Here is a 25,167-nt window from a genome sequence, read left to right on the forward strand (position 1 = left end):
CCTTGCCCACTAGCAGGCTGGCACCAGCCCCTGGCCTTCTCAGCCAGGGTATATAATTGTGTTCTCCTGTAGGAATGATAACAGAAATCTGTGGTCATTTAGCTAACAGTCACATTGAGGCTTTTCTCTCTTTATTTGAGATGTTTCTACTTTTCATTCTTCCAATTCCCTAATCAAAGGCAAAAAAAAAATTATGATCTTAATCTGTACTTCTTTTTACACATACAGATTTTTGCAAACTATAACCGTCATTTTCAACTCAATGGCCATAGCTAAGCATTTAAGCTAAGTCTAGTTTATTAACTCTTAAATAAGAAATTTCAATTTTTACTTATCTAAGTTCTTTCAGGAAATGGATTTGATCTCATTCTGTATGGGCAGATAGTCACTTAATTAGTTGGGTGCCACAACTGACTATTTCAGCACCTAGAGCAGTCCTAGAAATAGTGTGAATGAGCTGGGGAGAAGCAGCTTGCAAGTACTCTGAGCTAATGCTATGATAGTCCCAGATATAAAAGCAGGTGGTTTTCTAATATAAATATGGATATACTAAATCCGTTTTATCTACATAAACAAACATAGTGGTCCAATAAGAAAAAAATAGTTAAAACAGAGTACCTTAATCAAAAGTTTGCTATATTTTTTTTCAAAGACAGATTACCTGATGATTTCGACCCAGTTGGACTGGCTTAGACTCACATAGATTGATGTGAAACTATGACAAAATGTTCATTTTACACGTTTAATTTAACTTGAAGTAGAATGTAAGTTGGATCTTAATTCAAACCAATATTTTAATCATTACAGAGTTCTCTAGAGTGCTGATTTGTCTCAGACAAATGGTCCGCTTTTAAAAGCTTCCCCATTGGTAAATATTCAGGTTAAGAAATATATTTTTCTTTTTTGGATTTTATGGCATACAAATGGTTCAACTGAGGTTTACTCCTAAAACCTGACAGCATTAGCATTAAAATATGCATACTTTAGAGGCAAACTTAGGGTTTGCTGAAAGCTTTAAATATTAAAGTCAAAAAAGGACACCTTATTTTAGGATATTATTCATGACCAGGAAAATCTGGTAAGCAACTACACCCTACAGACAAGTTTTACTCACGGTTTATAGAGGGTCCACAATGTAATGTTACACAATTTACAGTACTGGAAGAACTGACACTAGGGACGTGATATAGAAACATATATTATGAACTATAATTACATTCATTTGGTAAGATTATGAATTAAGGATGATTTAAAAACAAGCATACTTGTGAAGAGAGTAAGAATTCTAACACCATGGCTATAGTCTCAGTCTTATTAGGGTAATATAAGTCTAGACAGGACAGAAAAATAATGCAAAGGGATTTTTTTTAATAAACGACATATGTGCCAGACACATAATCTCATTTGAATGTCTTTCAGGCCTTGCCAAGCAAGGTGAGACAAAACAGAACAGAACAGAACAAAGGTTCTTGGTGATTTTAAGTAAGTTGCTTAAAATCACACAATTCACTTTCATACTATCCTGTATTTCTTCACAGTACTTAAAACAATTCCATTTAATCAATAATTAAGCCATAAATTGTCACCTAAAGTCCGTGTGCTCTGGGGGTATGCCAACTCCATGGCTACTTTGTATTCCTCAGAATCTAGTCCTGTGTCTTCTCTTGTTAAATATTTGTTGCATAAATAAACAGCCGTTTTAGGAGGGCGAACAGATAGATCAAAAGGAAATAAGAAAATGTGACTTAGAATTTTAGCAAGGGTCAATAGGATGGGGCATCTCATAATACTTTTTCAAATCCAGGCATCTTAAAGATTTCCTCTATTTTCTATTTTAATTTCCACATGTTAGCTTATTTTCCTCCTATATTAGATTTCTGAGGCTGCTGTACCAAATAATCATAAACTTGATGGTATAAAACAACCGAAATTTACTCCCTCACAGTTCTGGAGGGCGGAAGGCTGAGATCAATGTACCTCTGGGGGAAGACTGCTCCTTGCCCCTCTAGCTTCAGTGGCTGCCGGCATCCCCTGGCTTCTGCCTGCATCACTCTAATCTCTGCCTCCATCTTCACGCAACCTTCACTGCCCTGTGTTGTGTGTCAAAGCTCGTTTGCTTTTCTCCTATAAGGACACTTGTGATGGCTTTAGGGGCCACTTGGGTGATCCAAAACACTCCCCACATGTCAAGATCCATAACTGAATCACGTTGCAAAGACCTTTTTCCGCACAAGGTAACATTTAAAGGTTCCAACCATTAGGACCTGCAATCTTTGAGCAGACGTTATTCAGCCTACGATTCCTCCCTTACATAACACAGCACTAAATATTTTGAGAATTTTCCATTTGCACATCCTGGTTCAAATAATTAAGCTTACAGAAAAACGCACACTAAAGTTGTTAAATGAAAGTCTGTCCTTGGACCATGCGAACAATTAACTTCTGTGGACACATTAATTTGGGTTGACAAGAGTTAAGAAAGAGGGTTTGGGAAACTGTGGAGTTGTTGTCACTGACATCAAAAATGCCATGTGAAATTTCACATCATCCCTTATTCCACTTACTGGGAAATAGTTAAGATCTTGTGTGCACAGTAGTAATTATTCCTCATGACTTCCCTTAAACTCACACCTTACTCAAATGTCTCATCTCTATTTCTCACTGTAAAACCATTTTCACTTCTGGCTCTATATTTGTTAACCTTACCCTGAAGAGAGAACAGAGAGAGAAAATTGACTAAAGCAAATGATTGACCTATTTATTGCCTGAATAAATGAAAACAGAAAGAGAAATCAGAAACTCCCAAATTATGCCTTTCCTGAAAAACAGAATAAGTTATAATATTGCTTTGTGAAATTGATAATTAATTGAGAAATAAAGAACTTTTCTGGTTTACCATAAGAGATATATAATATTGATGGCAATAATCCCATTGAGGTTCTCATAAAATTAACAGATTTTTAAAATACTATTTTGATGCCCACTACTGGCAAATTGCTGCTGAGATTTTCAAGGCAGCATCATCACCTGGGCCTCTTGGAAAGTTTGCTATGAGTGAAGCCATCCTCCATGAAAGACGTCCAAATCCCTGAGACCAACACGCAGCGAAAAAGTCCAAGTTAACCTTTTAGAAAAGCCATGTTGAAAGAGAGATGCCTGGCTAGATATTAATTTGTCCAGCCATCCCAGCTCAAATGTCAGAGATATGAATAAAAAGCCTTTAGATGATTCCATTCCCACCCATTATCTTACTGTCACCTCAGGAGGGATCCCAGGTGAGAACCATCTGCCTGAGTCCAAACCCCAAAACTCTAAGAGATTATAATAAATTGTGACTTTCAGTTTCTAAACTTTGGGGGTGATTTGTTATATAGTAATAGATAACTAGAGCACACCTGCTTTCCACAGATGAGGATGTTGTGGCTCAGAAAATTTAAGTAAATTGTCTAAGGTCACATAAAAATGTGGGTAATAAATGTGGGAGTCAAACCTAGCTTTTTCATTAGAATATATTTTCATGCCCCACCATACACTCTATCTCGTTTGCGCGTCTCAGCTTTGTTGTTTCCTTTCTCTTTCGTTGTTAGCAAGCTACTGAGGTCTTATCGTGCCATGAACTAGTTTCTTCCTCTACACACTCTTCTCTTCTCCTGCTCCTTCATGATCATAATCATCTTCATCATAACTCTAACAGCCTACAGTTAGTAAGTCTGAACTAAATACTAGACACTTAGCATAGAACATGTGAAAAAAACTTTGTACCTAATATCTCATTAAATATTCTCACACACCATCCTACATATCATAGTCAAATTATCGTCACTAGATTCTGCATTTAATATAACCCACTTTGCTTAAAAATTTCCCTTTTTCTGCCCGGGGGGGACAGATGTCATGGTATTTTTTTATTCAAAAAGGCAAGGTGGAAAATAAACATGGATACAATACAATTTCAGGTAGTGATAAGTACCATGAAAAAATAATGAATAAATGTAGTGATGCCACAAAGAACATAATGCCCAGGGCATCTGTGGTCAGGAGACTACTTTGGGTATAGTGGAAAGATAGGGCTCTCTGAGAAGGTAACAATTATGCTGAGATTGGAAAGACGGAATTGAGCTCACCAAATTAAGATCAAGGAGAAGAGTGTTCCAAGCAATGGATATAACCAGTGCAAAGACCCTGAGCCTTAAAAAGCTTGAGTAAGTTCAACATACTAAAATAATGTCTATTTGCATGGAAAATATGATTAAGGAGAAAACAGTAATAAAAATATTGGAAAGGTGATAAGGGGCTGCTTTATGTTGGACATTGCAGTCATGGGGAATTTGGCTTTTATTCCTAGTATATCAAGAAGGCATGGGGCTCCCCTGGTGGTGCAGTGGTTAAGAATCTGCCTTCCAATGCAGGGGACATGGGTTCGGATCCTGGTCCAGGAAGATCCCACATGCCGTGGAGCAACTAAGCCCATGCGCCACAGCTACTGAGCCTGCGCTCTAGAGCCCGTGAGCCACAACTACTGAGCCTGCGCTCTAGATACCGCAAGCCACGACTGAGCCCACGTGCCACAACTACTGAAGCCCGCACACCTAGAGCCCGTGATCCGCAACAAGAGAAGCCACCGCAATGAGAAGCTCGCGCACCGCAACAGAGAGCAGCTCCCGCTCGCCGCAACTAGAGAAAGCCCGCGCAAAGCAACGAAGACCCAATGCAGCCAAAAATAAATAAATAAAATAAATAAATTTATAAAAAGGCACGAAGTTACTATAGAAAAGGGTTAGTGTGCTATCATTTTAACTGCTATTTAGAAAGGCAAATGCAGAAGCAGGGAGACCAGTCCGAAGCCGACTCTCTCAGAGTTGAGGTGAGAGCTGACAGTAGCTTGGAAATAGGGTGGTGGCAGTTGACGACAATTTATGTTAGAATCAATAGGATATTCTGATTGACTGGATCTGTGGAATGAGGAAAGGAAGAGATCAAGGAGAATCTCCAGGCCTTTGCTGCAAGGAGATGTAGAAGGCAGGTCCCCTTTTTAGTACTTAGATTCGGTGACTGGAGGAGGAAAAGTCTGTGAAGAGCTCTGTTTTATTGAGTTTAAGAGGTCTATTAAAATCCCATACATTCATTTAATTGTTTAGGCAGTAGAGATGTGGTCTTACCAGGAGATGGATGTTTGGGAAACATCAACAGGTAGAGCCACAGGGCTGAATGTAATCACTTTAGGTGAAAGACAGAAAAGGTGGCCCCAGGATGATTCCTGAGGAATGAATGTGAAGGGTGAGACTGTGGAGCATGGAGGAGCCAGAAGAGGGAGAGGGAAGAAAAGAGAAAGTATGGTAAGAAAATCTAGACCTATGTTTTCTCAGAATCAAGTAACTGATTATCTGAATTTTCCATGTTCTTTGAGTGTGTGCATGTATGCCTGCGTTTGTGGGTGTGTTTATATAGTTTTGATATTTAGACCATGTTGAAGGCCAGCAAGTGTTAGTCTGTTGTAGCCTCATGAAGGACTGAGTTCTAAATAACTCTACATTAAATTATTACTTTTTAAATTTTATTTATTTATTTTTATTTTTGGCTGTGTTGGGTCTTCATTGCTATGCGCGGGCTTCCTCTAGTTGTGGCAAGTGGAGGCTACTCTTCGTTGTGGTGCACGGGTTTCTCATTGCGGTGGCTTCTCTTGTTGTGGAGCACGGGCTCTAGGCACGCAGGCTTCAGAAGTTGTGGCTCATGGGCTCAGTAGTTGTGGCGCAAGGGCTTAATTGCTCCGTGGCATGTGGGATCTTCCCGGACCAGAGCTCAAACCCATGTCCCCTGCATTGGCAGGCAGATTCTTAACCACTGTGCCACCAGGGAAGCCCCTCTATTAAACTATTTTTCTACTAGATAGATTGAGAATTTCTGGAATTATCAGGGATACTCTAGTCTCTGCAGAGGCCCTGAATGGAACGCTCTTAAGCCATCACTTTTCTTACACCCACTCAACAGTTAAGTCCAGGCTTATGCCTCATTTGCTCCATAAATACTGCACATTCTGCCGGAGCAGTCTACTTGGCACTCCCACACTTAGACTCTACAGGAAGGCCTGGGGCAGACAGGCAGCTGACTGGAGCAGCAATCTGTACAGAATATTCAAACACCACTGCAGCTCTGAAATATGGTTGCAGATCAATTCAGGTTTCCACAAGAAATTCCTCAAAACATACATTGTTCCTTTCCATCAAAGTAGATAAATCTCTCAAATGAAAAAAAATTTTAAAAGAAAGAAAGAAAGAAAAAGAACCCCTACTTCCAAGTATAGACCTATAGCTTTTGATTTTTTTTTCTTTTCTTTCTTGATTATGAAGTAGAAGGTGCTAGTGGCTGATGAACAACCCCTTTTCTGTCAACTCATCTATCAGTCTGGAGTTGGTTAAAATACAGAAGCCAACAGTGTGTGACATAATTACGTGGGAATGAGAGATTTATTTAATTAATTTCAAATGATTTTTCGGTATGCTTCATACTCATATTTTGTTTGAAAAATAGAATATAATATTGGGTTGGCCAAAAGGTTCATTCAGTTTTTTCGTAAGATGGCTCTAGTAGCACTTAGTTGTCTTTAACTTCATTCGAAACAATTTTGTTAGATTGTACGTGACAGCTGTCATACCAAGCATGCACTTAAAAAAAGACTCATCAAAATTGGTGAATTTTTGTTGCCATTTTAATATTGAAGATGGAAGAAAAAAGCAACATTTTCAGCATATTATGCTTTATTATTTCAAGAAAGGTAAAAATGCAACTGAAATGCAAAAAAATATTTGGGCAGTGTATGGAGAAGGTGCTGTGACTGACTGAACGTGTCAAAAGTGGTCCGCGAAGTTTCATGCTGGAGTTTGCTCGCTGGATGATGCTCCACAGCCCGGGGGCCAGTTGAAGTTGATAGCGATGAAATTGAGACATTAATTGAGAACAATCAACGTTATACCATGCGGGAGATAGCCGACATACTCAAAATATCCAAGTCAAGCGTTGAAAATCATTTGCACCAGCTTGGTTATGTTAACTGCTTTGATGTTTGGGCTCCACACAAGTTAAGCGAAAACAACCTTCTTGACCATACTTCCACAAGCAATCCTCTACTTAAACTTAATGAAAACGTCCCATTTTTAAAACAAATTGTGACGGGAGATGAAAAGTGGATACTGTACAATGATGTGGAATGGAAGAGATTGTGGGGGAGGCGAAATGAACCACCACCAACCACACCACAGGCTGGTCTTCATCCAAAGAAGGTGATGCTGTGTATATGGTGGGATTGGATCCTCTATTATGAGCTCCTTCTGGAAAACCAAATGATTAATTCCAACAGGTACTGCTCCCAACTGGACCAACTGAAAGCAGCACTCGACGAAAAACGTCCAGAAATAGTCAACAGAAAATGCATAATCTTGTATCAGGATAACGCAAAACTGCATATTTCTTTGATGACCAGGCAAGAACGGTTAGTCTGGCTGAGAAGTTCTGATTCATCTGCCGTATCCACCAGACAGTGCACCTTCGGATTTCCATTTATTTTGGTCTTTACAAAATTCGCTTAATGGAAAAAAATTTCAATTCCCTGGAAGACTGTAAAAGGCACCTGGAATAGTTTTCTGCTCAAAAAGATTTAAAAAGTTTGGGAAGATGGAATTGTGAAGTTGCCTGAAAAATGGCAGAAGGTACTGGAACAAATGGGTGAATACATTTTTCAACAAAGTTCTTGGTGAAAATGAAAAAATGTGTCTTTTATTTTTACTTAAAAACCAAAGGCAGGGCTTCCCTGGTGGCGCAGTGGTTGAGAGTCCGCCTGCCGATGCGGGGGACGCGGGTTCGCGCCCCGGTCCGGGAAGATCCCACATGCCGCGGAGCGGCTGGGCCCGTGAGCCATGGCCGCTGAGCCTGCACGTCCGGAGCCTGTGCTCCGCAACGGGAGAGGCCACAACGGTGAGAGGCCCGCGTACCACAAACAAACAAACAAACGAACAAAAAACCAAAGGCAGTTTTTGGCCAACCCAATAAATGCCAGTAACAAATATCACTGAAACATGAAATACTAATTTTACAATGATAGGTTATCAATTATCTCTCTTCAATAAGTAAAGAATATCAGTTTGAAGGAGTATGATATTCTAGTTAGTGTGATTAGCTGACTAGAGCGACAACCTACATGGGATGACAAACTACCTGGACTGGCCAGACCTCACTGAAATAATTCAGAAGGACAGCCGAATGTTTAGATCTGGCCCTGCCTGCTTATCAATCACTTGCTGATACCACTAAGACACCCACATATTTCCAATGCAATCGTGATAAAACTACCCCCCACCCCCTCCTTAATTTTATAAATTCCTTTTAAAAATGAGTTTTTGGGAAAAAAAAAAGAGTTTTTGTCTTAACTCTCATTCAGTCTACCAGTGGTTCTGGATTCCTCATTCTGCTGCCCCACCTGCAGGTGGGCATATTCTCTATATTTATTAGTGCTACCATCTACTGGCATCATTATAACCAGGAGAGCAATGCCTTCAATCCACATGAAGTGCTTGGGAAAGAAGTAGGGCATTAACCTACTTTAGCCTCGATGTTGACTTCATTGCTTACAAATACTTTCTGCTTATATAATCAATGTATCCCTTAGCATGTCCTCATGTACTACAAGTGTATGTTCTGTTTCTGTAAATAGAATACAAACCCACTGGAAATAAAAACCATCTCATACCTTTTAAAATCCCTAATGTATACTAACACAGTGCCCTGCACATGGTAGATTAAAAAAAAAAAAAAACTGATGGTGAAAAATAATTACAATTAGGTATTTACATGCCTTGTCTTCTTCATTAGCTTAGGTAAGAATTGCACTGAATTAATTCTTATGCGTCTTCAACCCCCTTCCCAGGTCTCGTAGTTAGTAAATAATACATGTTTACTGAAATCAATTATACACCACATCTTAAGCACAAATACATAAATTTCTATGAAGTATAGCTACAGATGTGTATAAGTCTTATAAACTTACAAATTTGGTTATTATATTCCTATTTTCAATTGTATTAGTTTTACCACTCTTGTTTCTTTTTAAATTACTTGAGAAAGGGTGAAAATCTTTAACTTCATTTGTAAGCCTTCATAAGACCTAAAGTACTACTAGTCTGAAGCGATAACTACTCAATATGTGTAACTGATCAGTCGGTTAACTGCCTGTCTCTATCAAATTTGGTCAAAGTGCATATGTTTCGCAAGAGTATGGTGCCTACCAACCAAGAAATTTGAGTTGTTTCCCAGAAGAATAACTCCTAAGACTATGGATTTTTGATATATTTTTATGATGTTGAACATCTGTTTCATAACTTTAAGTTTCTGTGTTTACATGAATCCGTAGAAGAAAATAGGAGATTTTTAAACTTAAAAGAAATATTTCTCAGAAATAAATTAACAAACAAAAATAATCACAGTTTGATTCAGATACAGTCATTATTACATATAAACGTATTTATAAAATTAATTAAATCTAATTATGCAATGTACTGTATATGTGCCATCCCAACATATGAGCTAAAAACACTAAGTAACAGTTCTTTTCCTTAAATATATAAAAGGAATAAAGTATTTTTTAAAGTTCGTTAATACTTCATAACATAGTTCATAAAAATCAAACTATTTTTAGGATGATGACCATATATTTTAATTCTCACTATAAATTCTGAAAGGCAGAAGTAAGCACTAATATATTTGAATCAAATCAATTCAGACAGACAAATACCATTTAAGCAGATAGTTTTTCCAAATACTCTTTTATTCAGTCAATATAAATTACACTTATTGGAAAGTTCAGGACTAATTAATCTTTTTATAAGTTCTTGAAAGCAAGCTGAATCTATTGAGATTACTATATTTTAAACTCAAGAATATGTTTGTTTGTGGCCTAAAAATGTATTCCATTTTTACTTTACCTAACTATATGCTTCCTAGTTTAATAAGTACACTTTTTCAACACTTCTAAAACATTACTTCACTGGGAACATTTATTTTAAATATATAATCAGATTTTTGGACTTTCTCTAGTTTATTTGACATTTAAAAAAGTATTCTTCCTATGTTAATTGTTCTAAGATGAATTTATTCAGATATATTAATTTTTAAAACCACTTCTAAACTTATAAATGTACTATGTTTTCTAAGTATTTTAATATATACTCAATCAAAACCATACCTTTATGTTTCTCCCTAAAAATCTCCATCTTTCTTTCTATGCTTTACTGAATACCCTACAGCTTCCCAAAAGGGAAAATAAATAAATGTCCAAATAATGACTAGTTTTCCAAGGCACATCTTGTCTTGATTTGCAATACTTTTAAAGAGGGCAAGAACAATCAGTTTCCACTGTGTTTATCAAAACATTGGAATTCTGAAGTACATTTTAAAATTTTAAATGTATAAATGATTGCATAGGCTTCCTGTTCAAATTGGTAAAATTCCTTTTACTACTTGAATGGTCTGTTTTGACACAGTCTCGAATGACTTAATTTAAAGGCAGGTTTATGATCAATAACGGTTAAGATTACGATGAGTGAAGGTTTACTGACTTCTTGCTTGTCACCCAGGGCTCTTGTAAGTGGTTTTTATCACACCTGTCTAGTACGAGTGTGTTTAACTCTTCTCTGCCAATGTCTAATTTTGCAAAAGAGATGGACACAAAATTGGGTGTGTATGAAATTTTGGTTAATTTTATTTTGTGTTCAGTAAGATGTGATTTATTCCCTTTACAAGGTTATTTAGACAAAGGGCAGTAAATTGAGGAAATCTCTCAGTTTATACACACCAAAATCCATATTTAAACAAATACAGCAATATTTTATGTTCCTCATAAAACCAACCTGGGATGTCCTGAATTCTTAAACCCTTAAATTATAGGGAAACTGAAATTATAGTTTATAGTCCAGGAAAGCAGGAAAGTAAAACAAATAGAATCGATATTATCCCTAGATTTCCTCAAACCGCTCTCCTTGAAAATGCTTGGAACACAGCTCGCATCTTGAGAAAATGGACGCTATGGGTTACAGAGCCTCTTTTCAGCCAACTGAGCTGACGAATGGATACATGACATCATTTTCTATGGAAATAATAATCAAATTACTGAAGATAATTAAATGGGCATGCATGCTCATTTATTTATCTAGTGTATATATTAATATTTCCATATGTAATGAAACTATGAGTGTGACATAAGAAGGATTATTTTTTGTTTTCTTAAAGTAGGTTCATTCTCCTCCTGTTGTTAATATTCAGGATTCTATTTTCTTAATAATCCCTCTCTCAAAAAATGGCAAAAGAAGTCTGTACTGATATCAGCCAAATAATTAACATCGTGTGTAAAATTAAATTCTACATAAGTAAAATTAATTTTCTGTTTCTTTGTAATTTTTTTAGTGTGGCTACTAGAAAATTTTAAATGACATATATTAGCTCATATGTGTAGTTCATATTATGCTTCTAATGGACACACTGCTCTGAAGCATTGTTTACAATACAGTAAGTGGCATTAGTAATGATAACAATGATGAATGGAAAATCATAGAGGAGCAATACAAAAATTACAGACATCCAGTAAAAATACCTGTCAGCCTTTTAAGTTTCTTATAAATGATAAGATCTCCTGAGGTTCCTATTTCATTTTCCCTGGAACCCAAGAGAGCTGCACTCATTACATCTGTCATGTGCAGTGACAAGTATAGTTAACAGCTGCAAAAGAATCTTCTTTTATATCTCTATTTCCATGTTCTCAGAATGAAGAATATTTTGCCTTTCATCTGGAAATTTGCCATTATTGAGCCTCAGGCCAAAAGCTTAATTTTATCTAACTTTTTAAAAGTTATCATGGATGGCAAAGGTACACTTGTTTCCTTTACCAAATATTCTGAGTAAAATTATTTTATTAAAATTGAAAATTAAAATATAAGACATTCAATATGGATAATAAAGTTTGCACAGTAATAAGCATAATATTGATATCAGAGATGTGATTTACAATCAACTTGGAAATATCTCAATTACTTAAAATACAGAGAAAAAACATGCTGTGAATTTGCATTAGAAATCTTAAAAAGCTAATCAGGCACTCATATTTACTTAAGGTGAGGGAGAAAGATCACCCTTTGACATAATTCATTGTTTTTGTACTTCTGTCCATGACTTAGTAGATTCTGTGAGAAGCCAGGCCTAGAAACTGGCTTCAGGGTGAGCACTTGTGGAAGTAATTCTGCCCCCCTTACCTCTCTGAAGCATGTCTAAGTGAAGTCTAGAAATCCTACTTCTTTTCTTGCATAATGAGAAGCTCCTAATAAAAAGTATTGGCTTAAGAAACCCAAAGTATCTTTTTTCTTACCTTAATATGATAGCTACAAAAGGTTGTTTAGAGTTCTACAAGTTATTCAATTCTTATTGGGATTACAGAATTTACCAGAGAGAATGGACAAAGGTTCAGAAATATCAGTAGTATTTATCTTATAGTGTTTGGGGTAGCACATATAGGCAAAGAGGCAGATATTCATCAGAGGGCTTAAGAATTACCATGGGTTATGAGGTTAGCTACATGCACATCCTATCCAGGCATTCATATAACCTACCTTTTGAATGTTCATTATGTGCTTTCCCTGGGAAACATGAAGGCAAGAATCTAATAGTCATACTTTCTATTTCTAGAAGCATGGCAGCTAACATACATTGAAAGACATTCCCAAATAAAATGATTAAATGATGGATAAAATGAAGCCAAAAAAACCCCTTTGTAAACACATATCTTTGCCAACAAAATCTAAATAAACCGTAAGGACTAAAGCAAAGAGAAAATAATACAGCCCTGGGAGGTATGAGAGCACCAAGGCTGATATTCACCCTGAGGGTTTCTGTTCTTTCAATAAGAATGAACTCTACGTTCACACTTTTTTTTCCCCCTATTTTATCATAATGACTGTAGAATATATTTAAAAATCAAAATGTCATTCTTAAAATAGCATTTTTCAGTAGGAGCCTCAATATCAAACAGTGTCCACCACTATAATAAGCAGCCAGATGTAGAGTTTCTCTAATTCTTTTGCACTTACACAAACTTAAACATACCTTGCAGCCTTAATATAGCAAGTTTTCAATTCTGGTTCCATGAGGATAACATCTCAGCCTTCAGACATATAATTTGAAATCAGCTGAGTCTCAGATGATACGGGGTCCTCCGTGTCCATCAATCCTAGACAGATGATAATACAAATATATGTAAAAATGACATATGGACTCTTGCATTCATAGGTGTGAGCAGGATTACGGATGTAAGGGGGGTTATGACATGCAGAATCTGGTAAAAACAAGAAGCTGTTCCCACCTCTAGTGCTAAGGTGGTAAATATGGAAATAATGTAGTTGTACACACAGAAAAGGGGCCACTGGGTGGAACCTTAATCTTGGTGTGATGCTACCACCAGATCCAAGGTCGTGGAGAAGGGAGGGCGCAGGAAAGATAGCCCTGACCTCTTCCACCTCCAGGCTTCCAATTTCTTGCTATAAACTCCATTAACTGGACCACCCTGTAGACAGCCAATAAACTTTCTCAAGCTTTACGGCTCTTTTTATTAGCAGAAGGTGAGTGAACTATGAAAATGCATGATGTGTTTTGATTCTTTAATAACGCAAATGGAAATATTATGAACACTATTTATGTTATTAGGTTCAAAACAGACAAGATAATGTAAGACTAGAGACCACGTCTTCTCCTATTTAGTCAATTACAGACTCATCTGCTGGCCCGCAGTCATCAAAAACACTGAGGATCAAGGACAGAAACAAACCGGCAGCGTTCTTCTTTGTAAACACTGTGCTTCACTGAAAGAAGTAACGACTCTTCTTTTATGTAAAATCCAAATCATAAAACTCGAAGGCCAAGATAACAAATGCCCTATGCCAAACAGAACAATGCATTTTTTTAGTGTCTACGATTATTTATTAGATAAGGAGTTTGTGGTGTTCCATCAGTAAAAATTTATGCTGGAATGTACTAAAAATTTACAAGGCACAGTAGGTATAATGAGGTTATAAAAATGAGTAAAATGTGGTCCCTTTTCCCAAGGATTTTATTCGAGACGGAATAATACACATTCAATAATGTAAGACACAATGTAAATGCTGAAAGAGACATACAGTCTCCCTCAGTACCTGCAGGGATTGGCTCCTGCACCCCTGTGGATACCAAAATCCTTGCGTGCTCAGGTTCCCTATACAAAACGGCACAGTCTTTGCATACAACCTATGCGCGTCATTCCCTATACTTCAAATCATCTGTAGGTTACTTCTAATACCTAACACCAGGTACATTCTATATAAAATATTGTAAATGTGATATAAACGCTATGCAAACATTTGCCAGTGCACGTAAATTCAAGTTTTGCTTTATGAAACTCTCTGGAAATTTTTTGATCTGCCCTTGGTGGAACCTGTGAGCGCAGAACTCAAGGACGTGGAGGGCCGACTGTAACCACACTGTTGGTAGAAGTACACAGGAGGTAACTGCGTTTTGAATGGAAATATCCAGAGAGGCCTCTTCTTTGGTGCTCGTGGGAACTTCAAGCCCTCCCCTTGACCTCCATCTCCTGACACCCCAGAATCCCAAGGGAGTCTTTTTCCCTGCGCCCCTAAGTCGTTTTCAAACCAGCTTGGAAAGCCTGCCTTGCTCTCCCCCAAATGCCTCATTGTGTGAGTAACAGCACTTTTTATATCCTCTCGGTGCGTGTGTGACATCACCAGTCTGGACGTTTGAACCTAATTTTGGAATAGAACCAGTTTATTTCATCAGGGTGGCCTGATCACATAGGATAAATAAGAAATTTCAAATGTACTAGGCAACGGCAGATTCTTTTCTAAAGTGTTTGCGACAATCTGTAATCCAGTCAGCACATGACAAGAATGGTCATTTCCTTATATATTTTCCAGTGCTTGATACTTTGAAGCTTAATTTATGTGGCTAAACAATTGTATCTCGAGTTTTTATTTTTTATTTCCATGATTATTAATGAGGTTGAAACAAACTTTTTGTAGGTTTCTTCACCAAAGGATAGCACCAGTAGTTTTTATTCTCTGAAATATCTGTTAATGTGTTTACTTTTTTCTTCTTCGAAACTGCTATTGACTTGTAGTTTTTAATATGTAACAAATATCATCTCACAGTACTTTTGGCACCTTTATGGTGTCATTTTCTCCTACTTAGCATTGTGTACTTTTAATCAATTTATAGTATCCTTTGATGAACAGAATTTCTAATGTTTGATGTGGTAATATATATTAATCACTTATTTGCATCCAGTTTATAAACTTGTTTAATATCTCCTATTATCTCTTCAAAAACTTTAACACTCAATATCTACATTTAAGTGTCTAATACACCATACACTGACGTGTGCATGATGTGATGAGGTAAGAATTGATTAACTTTAGCTTTCTTTCCTCATAGATGACAAATTTTCCTAAAAACATTCATTTCCTAGTCCATCCTTTCCCCATTCACATGCAATGCCGTCTCTCCCATATAACAAGTGTCTCATGTATATGTGGAGTTATTTCTAGAGTTTAAATGGTATTCATTAGTTGATCTGTATATTTACTTTGTTTATAAATATGCTTAATTACTATACATTTTAAAAATAACTTTATATCTGCTCTATATCTGTAGAATTTCCACTACATCATTCTTGGTCTTAAAAGTGGGTTTTGCTGTTGTTGTTGTTGTTATTGAACCTTTGTTTTTCCTATAAAACATTAAAAGATATTTCTCCAGGTCTTAAAAAGATAAATCTTTAGCAATTAATTTAATTGCTAAAGTCAAGTTTAATAGAATTTAAATATTTAGAACATAGATTACATATACATTTTTTGAAAATCTATCTAAGTCTTGAGATATAAGTATGCATGCTATTATGTCATATTTTTCATAAAGACTGGTTTATATATTATATTACATCTTTTTATACTATACAAAGAGTATCTTAAAAATACAGTTGACTTGCATATAACAATCCTAAATACAGCTATATTGCTAAACTATTTCATTTCAAGCATGTTTGACAGATTGATTTCTGTATACAGAAAATCATGTCATCAGCTCTCAAACAATAAAATGTATTTTGGAATATTTTTTAAATATTCAGGGAATTCCCTGGCAGTCCAGTGTTTAGGACTTCATGCTCTCACTGCCAGGGGTCCGCATTTGATCCCTGGTCTAGGAACTAAGATCCCACAGGCTACGGGACACAGCCAAAAAAAAAAAAATTCATCAGCCTTACATAATTGTGTATTATATGTAATATTTGTGTTGTGTATTACCATATGTACTTGTTGAACATTATTATTGTTTTTAAGTGTCAATGTTCATTTGGATTTATCTACATATTTACTACGTTATTTGCTCTCCATTCTATTTCACTTCTCAAACTTTCCATCTAGGACAAGTTTCCCTTCCGCATTATATCCTTTAGAATTTCCTTCATTCATAAAACCTCTCTGCTTTGTCTAAAAATTATTTTATCTCACATTATTTATTGCATTTTTCAATGCTCATTGAAATCTGGTATAAAAGACGTTTTCATGACATACATTAAAGGTTCTCTTTTACCGTACCTGGCTTTTATTGTTTCTACTTTAAATTGTTAGTCTAATTGCCAGTCTTTGCAGGTAAAGTGTCCTTTTTTCTACTCGTTTTTAACATCTTATTTCTATCTTTTAAGTTTTCTAGGTTTATTATGATATACTTAGCTTTAAATTTACTTGTATGATTCTTTTGTGATGTGTTCTACTTCCTTAGTCTGAGGATTGGTGCCTACTACTAATTTAAAATATTTTCAGGTCTATCTCTTCAAATAATGGCTTTGCCTTATTCCCTATATTATTTTTTGTGGAACTGTGAATAAAGAAATGCCTTTTGCATTTTATTTTTACAGGGTATGCAAGAAATCAGCAAACTGCGGCCTGCTTTTGTGTGGCTCACTAGACAAGAAAGTTTTTTCAAAGGGGGAAGAAAGGAAGAGGGTGAGGGGAGAAGGAGTGGGGCAGGAGGGAGGGGAGAGAAAGAAGGGAAAAAAGAGGAAAGGAGGGAAGGAGGGAGGAAGGAAAGAGAAGTAAGAGGTAGAGGAGAAAAGGAGGAAAAGAGACAATATCTGGCCCACAGATCCTGAAATATGTAACATTTGACTACAGAAAATGTTTGCCAACTTGTAATCTGTACTGATACAGGCATACCTTCAGAGGTATTGTGGTTCGGTTCCAGACCACCTCAATAAAGCAAATACCTAGTAGAGTGAGTCACACAAAGTTTTTGGTTTTCCAGTACATATAAGTTACGTTTACACTATACTGTAGTCTATTACGTGTGCAATAGCATGTGTAAAAAACAATGAACTTACCTTAATTTAAAAATACTTTATTGCTAAAAATTGCTAACAATCATGTGCAGCTTCCGTTAGACATAACCCTGTTGCTGGTGGAGGGCCTTGCCTCGATGTTGATGGCTGTTGATTGAACAGGGCGGTGGTTGCTGAAGGGTGGGCTGGCTTCCACAATTTCCTAAAATAAGATAACAATGAGTTTGCCCCATTGATTGACTCTTCCTATCACGAACGATTTCTTCATAGCATGCAATGCTGTTTGAAAGCGTTTTACCCACAATAGAACTTCTGTCAAAATTGGAGTCAATGCTCTTAATCATGCTGCTGCTTTATCAGCTAGGTCTATGGAATATTCTAAATCCTTTGTTGTCATTTCAACAATCTTCACAGCACCTCCACCAAGAGTAGATTCCATCTCAAGACACCCTCTTCTTTGCTCATTCATAAGAAGTAACTCTTCATCTGAAAGTTTTATCATAAGATTGCAGCAATTCGGTCACATCTTCAGGCCCCACTTCTAACTCTTTTGCTATTTCGACCACATCTGCAGTTACTTCCTCTTCTGAAGTCTTGGACCACTAAAAGTCATCTGTGAGGGTTGAAATCAACTTCTTCCAACCTCCTGTTAATGTTAATATCTTGATCTCTACCCATGAATCACAAATGTTCTTAATGGCATCTATAATGCTGAATCATTTCCAGAAGGTTTTTAATTGACTTTACCCAGATCCCTCAGAGGAATCACTATCTATGACAGCTGTAGCCTTATGAAATGTAGTCCTTAAATAATAAGACTTGAAATTTGAAATTACTCTTTTTTTTTTAACATCTTTATTGGAGTACAATTGCTTTACAATGGTGTGTTAGTTTCTGCTTTATAACAAGGTGAATCAGTTATACATATACATATGTTCCCATATCTCTTCCCTCTTGGGTCTCCCTCCCTCCCACCCTCCCTATCCCACCCCTCTAGGTGGTCACAAACCACCGAGCTGATCTCCCTGTGCTAGGGGGCTGCTTCCCACTAGCTATCTATTTTACGTTTGTTAGTGTATATATGTCCATGCCACTCTCTCACTTTGTCACAGCTTACCCTTCCCCCTCCCCATATCCTCAAGTCCATTCTCTAGTAGGTCTGTGTCTTTATTCCCATCTTACCCCTAGGTTCTTCACGACCTTTTTTTTTTATTTCTTAGATTCCATATATATGTGTTAGCATACAGTATTTGTTTTTCTCTTTCTGACTTACTTCACTCTGTATGACAGACTCTGGGTCCATCCACCTCACTAAAAATAACTCAATTTTGTTTCTTTTTACGGTTGAGTAATATTTCATTGTATATATGTGCCACATATTCTTTATCCATTCATCTGTTGATGGACACTTAGGTTGCTTCCATGTCCTGGCTATTGTAAATAGAGCTGCAATGAACATTTTGGTACATGACTCTTTTTGAATTATGGTTTTCTCAGGGTATATGCCCAGTAGTGGGATTGCTGGGTCGTATGGTAGTTCTATTTTTAGTTTTTTAAGGAACCTCCCTCAGAATGGGAGAAAATATTTGCAAATGAAGCAACTGACAAAGGATTAATCTCCAAAATTTACAAGCAGCACATGCAGCTCAATAACAAAAAAACAAACCCAATGCCAAAATGGGCAGAAGACCTAAATAGACATTTCTCCAAAGAAGACATACAGATTGCCAAGAAACACATGAAAGAATGCTCAACATCATTAATCATTAGAGAAATGCAAATCAAAACTACAATGAAATTACTCCTTGATTCATGAGCTGCATAATGGATGTTGTGTTAACAGGCATGACAACAACATTCATCTCATTGTGCATCGCCATCAGTACTCTTGGGTGACAAGGCACATTGTCAATGAGCAGTAATACTGTGAAGCAGAATCTTTTTTTTCTGAGAAGTAGGTCTCAACAATGGACTTAAAATATTCAGCAAACCGTGCTGTAAACAGATGTGGTGTCACCCAGGTTTTGTGGTTCCTTTTCTGCAGCACAGGCTGAGTAGATTTAGAATAACTCTTAAGGGCCCTAGGATTTTCAGAATGGTAAATGAGTACTGGCTTCAACTGAAAGTCACCAGTTGCATTAGCCCCTAACGAGTCAGCCTGTCCATCGAAGCTTTGAAACCAGACATTGACTTCTCCTCTCTAGCTACAAAAGTTCTAGATGGCATCTTCTTCCAATAATAGAATGTTTCACCTATATTGAAAATCTGTTGTTTAGTCATTTTCATTAATCATCTTAGCTAGATCTTCTGGATAACTTGCTGCAGCTTCTGCACCACTTGCTGCTTCACCTTGCACTTCGATGTTATGAAGTTGGCTTCTTTCTTTCTATCTCATGAACCAAGCTCTTAGGGCCCTGCTCTCTGTTAGGCTTCGGTTTAAGGGAATGTTGTTATTGACTTCATCTTCTATCCATATCACTAAAACGTTTTGTGTGTCAGCAATAATGCTGTTTTGCTGTCTTATTATGCATGTGTTCAGTGGAGTAGCACTTTTAATGTCCTTGACTTTCCCTTTACATTCACAGTTTGGCTGTTTGGCACAAAAAGCCTAGCTTTTGGCCTCTTCCGGCTTTTGACAAGCCTTCCTCACTAGGCTTAATCGCTTCAAGCTTTGAGTTTAAAGTGAAAGATATCCTTTCACTTGAACACACAGAGTTAGACACCATTGTAGGGTTATTAATTGGCCTAATTTCAATATTTTTGTGTCTCATGGAATAGGGAAGCCCAAGAATAAGAAAAGAGATGGAAAATGGCTCATTGGTGGAAAAATCAGACGACACATTTATTGACAAACTTTGCCGTTGAATGTGGACGTAGTTCGTGGCACCTCAAAAGAAGTTCCCTGATCACAGATCACCGTGCTATTTAATATAATAATAACGAAGACATTTGAAATATTCCAAGAACTACCGAAGCGTGATAGAGATAGGAAGTGAGCAACTGTTGTTAGAGAAAATGGCAACAACAGAGTTCCCTGATGCAGGGTTGCCACAAACTCTCAATTTGTGAAACATGCAACATCTTTGAAGCACAATAAAGCAAAGTGTAATATAATGCAGTATTCCTATAATTTGTTGGGATTCGTATTCTAGTCCATAAATTTTATTTTTCACACTATCTAATCAGCAGTATGAAGTGTCAATGTATTTTCAATGTCAATGGAAAAATTTTCATTTCTAGAACATATATTTCAGGGTTTTTTTTCCAAATATAACTATCTTTATTTATAGTTTTATAATTTCCTACTTTTTAATATTTAAAAAATATTTGATGCAGATATTATTTCCTGAGTTTGCTTTTTCATAGTCATGGTGCTTTCTTTCCACAATTTTAATCTTTGAGGAAAGAGTAGAATTGCATTTCTCCACAGGAACATTCCCAACTGGGGAAAAATATGGCATTAAACCCTTTATTGAGGTTTAATGGGCCATACTAGTCATATGAATTTGCACCAAAAATTTCATGAGGACTAACTTATGGTTACAAATTCTCAGAGTAAATATATTCTCCTCCATCCAGTGCCAAATTCAAGATAGAAATCTCACTTATTGTTCCAAGTATTTTTTATTTACTCTTTTAATTTATTTTAGCTCTTTGTGGTACCAGCTTTGTGTGGTACCAGCTCTACATGGGCATATCCTAGGCTTTATATTCTATCTTCCAAATTATTTGCAGCAATCAATCTTTTAAAGGCAAAAACTAAAATCTTCACAATAAGAAATATCTGATGGATGAAAGAAAAATATCTGCTAGATAAATCTGTCATCTGTAGTGAGTTAAAAGTACACTTCTCCAGGTACGGATATATTTGGATGTTTCTTAGATCCTTACTAGGTAGATATAATGATCCCCTTGCTTCCATATTTTAAAATCATGCCATTTCCTAATGCTTTAAATTGTCATATGTATATTCCATTTGTAAAAGTTACTGCTTTAATTCCACATTCCTCTCTTGCTTGTCACTCTCATTTGGCCTTTTATGCCAAAGTTACTCAAAATAATAGTGTGCTAATTCCATTGCTGAGAGCCTCGGGAATGATCTCTGAATAACCTTACTCATTTTACATGACCTTTCATCAGAACTTGGCATTGTTGACTACTTTTTTCCTGGCAACTAAGACACTCTCTTTTCTCTATTTTTTTTCTTTCTTAATTTCTCTTTTTCTTGGGTTTAGTACCTGTTATCAACTACTTGATAGGTTTCTTATCAACTACTTAATCTAGTAAGTATTGGTGTGTTCCAATGATCTATCTTCTGCTTTTTGGTATATGTTCTTTTTCACTCAAGAGATGCTTTCCACTCACATGGTTCCACATTTGATTTTATTGCTCAAGCCTTTTATAGCTGTCTTATCACCTAAGCACCAGGCACTCATATCCAACTGCTGACGAGATTTTTCACAGAGATCCTTCCCTCCATTTATGCATAATATACTTTTAAAAATGTGCTCTTACTCTATCCAGATTTTTTTTTTTTTTTTTTTTTTTGCGGTACGCGGGCCTCTCACTGTTGTGGCCTCTCCCGTTGTGGCGCACAGGCTCCGGACGCACAGGCTCAGCGGCCATGGCTCACGGGCCCAGCCGCTCCGCGGCACGTGGGATCTTCCCGGACCGGGGCACGAACCCGCGTCCCCTGCATCGGCAGGCGGACTCTCAACCACTGCGCCACCAGAGAAGCCCACTCTATCTAGATTTTAAACTCTGGATATCTGAGAAAATGTCATATGCTACTTTGGCCATCCCTTGGCTTCAAATACAATGCATTGAAAATGTAAATGCTCAATAAGTTTTTTAAAAGCAGGAAATGCAGTATTAGAATTGGTTTTATTTGAATAAATGAAGACATGATCTTAAGTGGTATCAGTTAAATGCATACTGCAAAAGGAATAACCTTTTTAACAAATATTTCCACATTTTACTTTGATTTATACTAGTAGAAAATAAAATAATTCTACATAATTCTAGATAATTTAATATTTAATTTAAATATCTTCAGTATTTTGATTTTGCTTCCCTATAAATACTGCTTTTCTCTTAGGGTCACAAAACAGAGTTAGGACATCCAAATGGTTGCTTCTTTATTTTTTGCCCCTTGAGGAAAAACTTCAATATGTTTTTATTTATTTTTATAATTATCTAGGCTTCCTTCCCATCAACACATATAATGTATAACTTTAAGTACTTCTCTTTTAGGTTTCTTGGCATTTCCTCTTTTTCTATATCATCTCTAAGAAACTACCTGCCCAATCTTATTTACATAGGCATGTTTAGGTTGTAACTACACAACATCAAAAATATTGCTGGGGTTATAAACCATTCTGTAAAAGCGTGAGAGGTTGTGCTTAACTATCATACTGAGAACCCCTTCAGGTTTTTTTTTTTCTTTTGAATAAGAAGAAATATGTTACAGGCCTAAAATAATTTCAAATAAAGGTAACTAAGATTCTAAGATTGACTTTATTATGAGACTATATGATGAAACGGAAATATTAAATTTTTTCTTCTGTAGAAATTCGCATTGCATCACAGGATCCCAAGAGCACTTCTGAGGAGGGAATATTGAGTTTGCGAACTAGGCGATATAGTACTTTCACTGACTTGTTTTTTATGGTTGTTGTTAAGTGGGAGTCAATGTGAGGGGAAAAGCACTACTGAGTAATATATTCTGTATTAAGCCTTTAGAAAGTACACTTTTACATCAGATGCTTATATCTAGAGAATGAATAAAGTCAAGATTAAAAATGCCTTTCATGTTGATACATGAAGTACAGATTAAAGGAAAGTTGTCTGAATTTTCATATTAATAGTTGGGGGAAAAAGAAAACTTTAAAATTGCTACTTTTAAAAAGATCTTACATTCCACCTTTAAAGCATTCAGCCTTTACATTCCGCATAATGGATGATGTGTTTTTGCCCAAGGGCATATGAATGTCACTCCCTCAGAAACCCATCAATGCCAGGTCTAAAATGGCCAGAGAAGTTGCTGCAGGCAGGGCAAGCTGAGGTATCTATCCATCTCACCGGGCCTTTCCAGTTCTGTGGGTTAAGGGACTTCCACCTGCATGTTGTGCAATGCCCGTAACCCAAAGTGGCTGCTTGCAGCTGTCCAGCAGCACCTCAGATAATGATGAAATATTTTCAAGTCAGTGCAGAATCATAAAACTCCCATATAACCATATCTGTAAACACAATATTATATGGTAATACAGATGGAGCAAAATTATTTATTTCCATTGCTAAACTGTAATGAGTAGACCAGTGTACTGGCAATTGCAGAACTCAGTGTTCTCCCAATTTAAGAATAGCTTATATACTGATGCTTACATCTATGTGCTTTTTCAAAATATGCAAAAATCAAACACTATTTCAGACTGAAGTCTTTTCTGAGAATGCCTCCTTTGATTTCAAAAAGGCAATATGCAGAATGTACAAGGATGAGACAGTTATAGTTAGGCCCTAGAATCTTTACAAAAAGAAAATTAACTGTTTCATGTCATGATGCAAGCGAGAAAATTCTCTTCAAATTCAAATAAACAACCTAACCTTACACCTAGAGCAATTAGAGAAAGAAGAACAAAAAACCCCAAAGTTAGCAGAAGGAAAGAAATCATAAAGATCAGATCACAAATAAATGAAAAAGAAATGAAGGAAATGATGGCAAAGATCAATAAAACTAAAAGCTGATTCTTTGAGAAGATAAACAAAATTGATAAATCATTAGCCAGACTCATCAAGAAAAATAGGGAGAAGACTCAAATCAACAGAATTAGAAATGAAAAAGGAGACTGACACTGAGACTGACACTACTGACACTGCAGAAATACAAGGCATCATGAGAGATTACTACAAGCAGCTATATGCCAATAAAATGGACAACCCAAAAGAAATGGACAAATTCTTAGAAATGCACAACCTTCTGAGACTGAATCAGGAAGACATAGAAAATATAAAGACCAATCACAAGCACTGAAATTGAAACTGTGATTAAAAATCTTCCAACAAACAAAAGCCCAGGACCAGATGGCTTCACAGGCGAATTCTATCAAACATTTAGAGAAGAGCTAATACCGATCCTTCTCAAACTCTTCCAAAATATAGCAGAGGGAGGAACTCTCCCAAACTCATTCTTCGAGGCCACCATCACCCTGATAACATAAGCAGACAAAGATGTCACAAAGAAAGCAAACTACAGGCCAATATCACTGATGAACATAGACGCAAAAATCCTCAACAAAATACTAGCAAACAGAATTCAACAGCACATTAAAAGGATCATACACCATGATCAAGTGGGGTTTATCCCAGGAATGCAAGGACTCTTCAATACACGCAAGTCAATCAATGCGATAAACCATATTAACAAACTGAATGAGAAAAACCATATGATGATCTCAATAGATGCAGAAAAAGCTTTTGACAAAATTCAACACCAATTTATGATAAAAATCCTCCAGAAAGTAGGCATAGAGGGAAATTACCTCAACATAATAAAGGCCATATATGACAAACCCACAGCCAACATCATTTCAATGGTGAAAAACTGAAACCATTTCCACTAAGACTGGGAACAAGACAAGGTTGCCCACTCTCACCTCTGTTATGCTACGTAGTTTTGGAAGTTTCAGCCACAGCAGTCAGAGAAGAAAAAGAAATCAAAGGAATCAAATTGGAAAAGAAGAAGTAAAACTGACACT

General features: G+C 36.6%; 1 long non-coding RNA gene across 1 annotated transcript in view; it reads right to left on the minus strand.

Moving 5' to 3' along the window:
• Positions 1–17,775, minus strand: part of LOC307179610 — a 305,248-nt gene extending 287,473 nt beyond the window's left edge. Inside the window, exons 1-2 of the long non-coding RNA XR_013825443.1 lie at positions 17,456–17,775; positions 13,138–13,261 (exon numbers count right to left, since the gene is read on the minus strand). This is a non-coding gene — a long non-coding RNA (uncharacterized lncRNA). The remainder of the gene's footprint in view (positions 1–13,137; positions 13,262–17,455) is intronic.
• Positions 17,776–25,167: the final 7,392 nt, after the last annotated feature.

Source organism: Stenella coeruleoalba (genome assembly GCF_951394435.1).
Source record: "Stenella coeruleoalba genome assembly, chromosome: 21".
Lineage (NCBI taxonomy): Eukaryota > Metazoa > Chordata > Mammalia > Artiodactyla > Delphinidae > Stenella > Stenella coeruleoalba.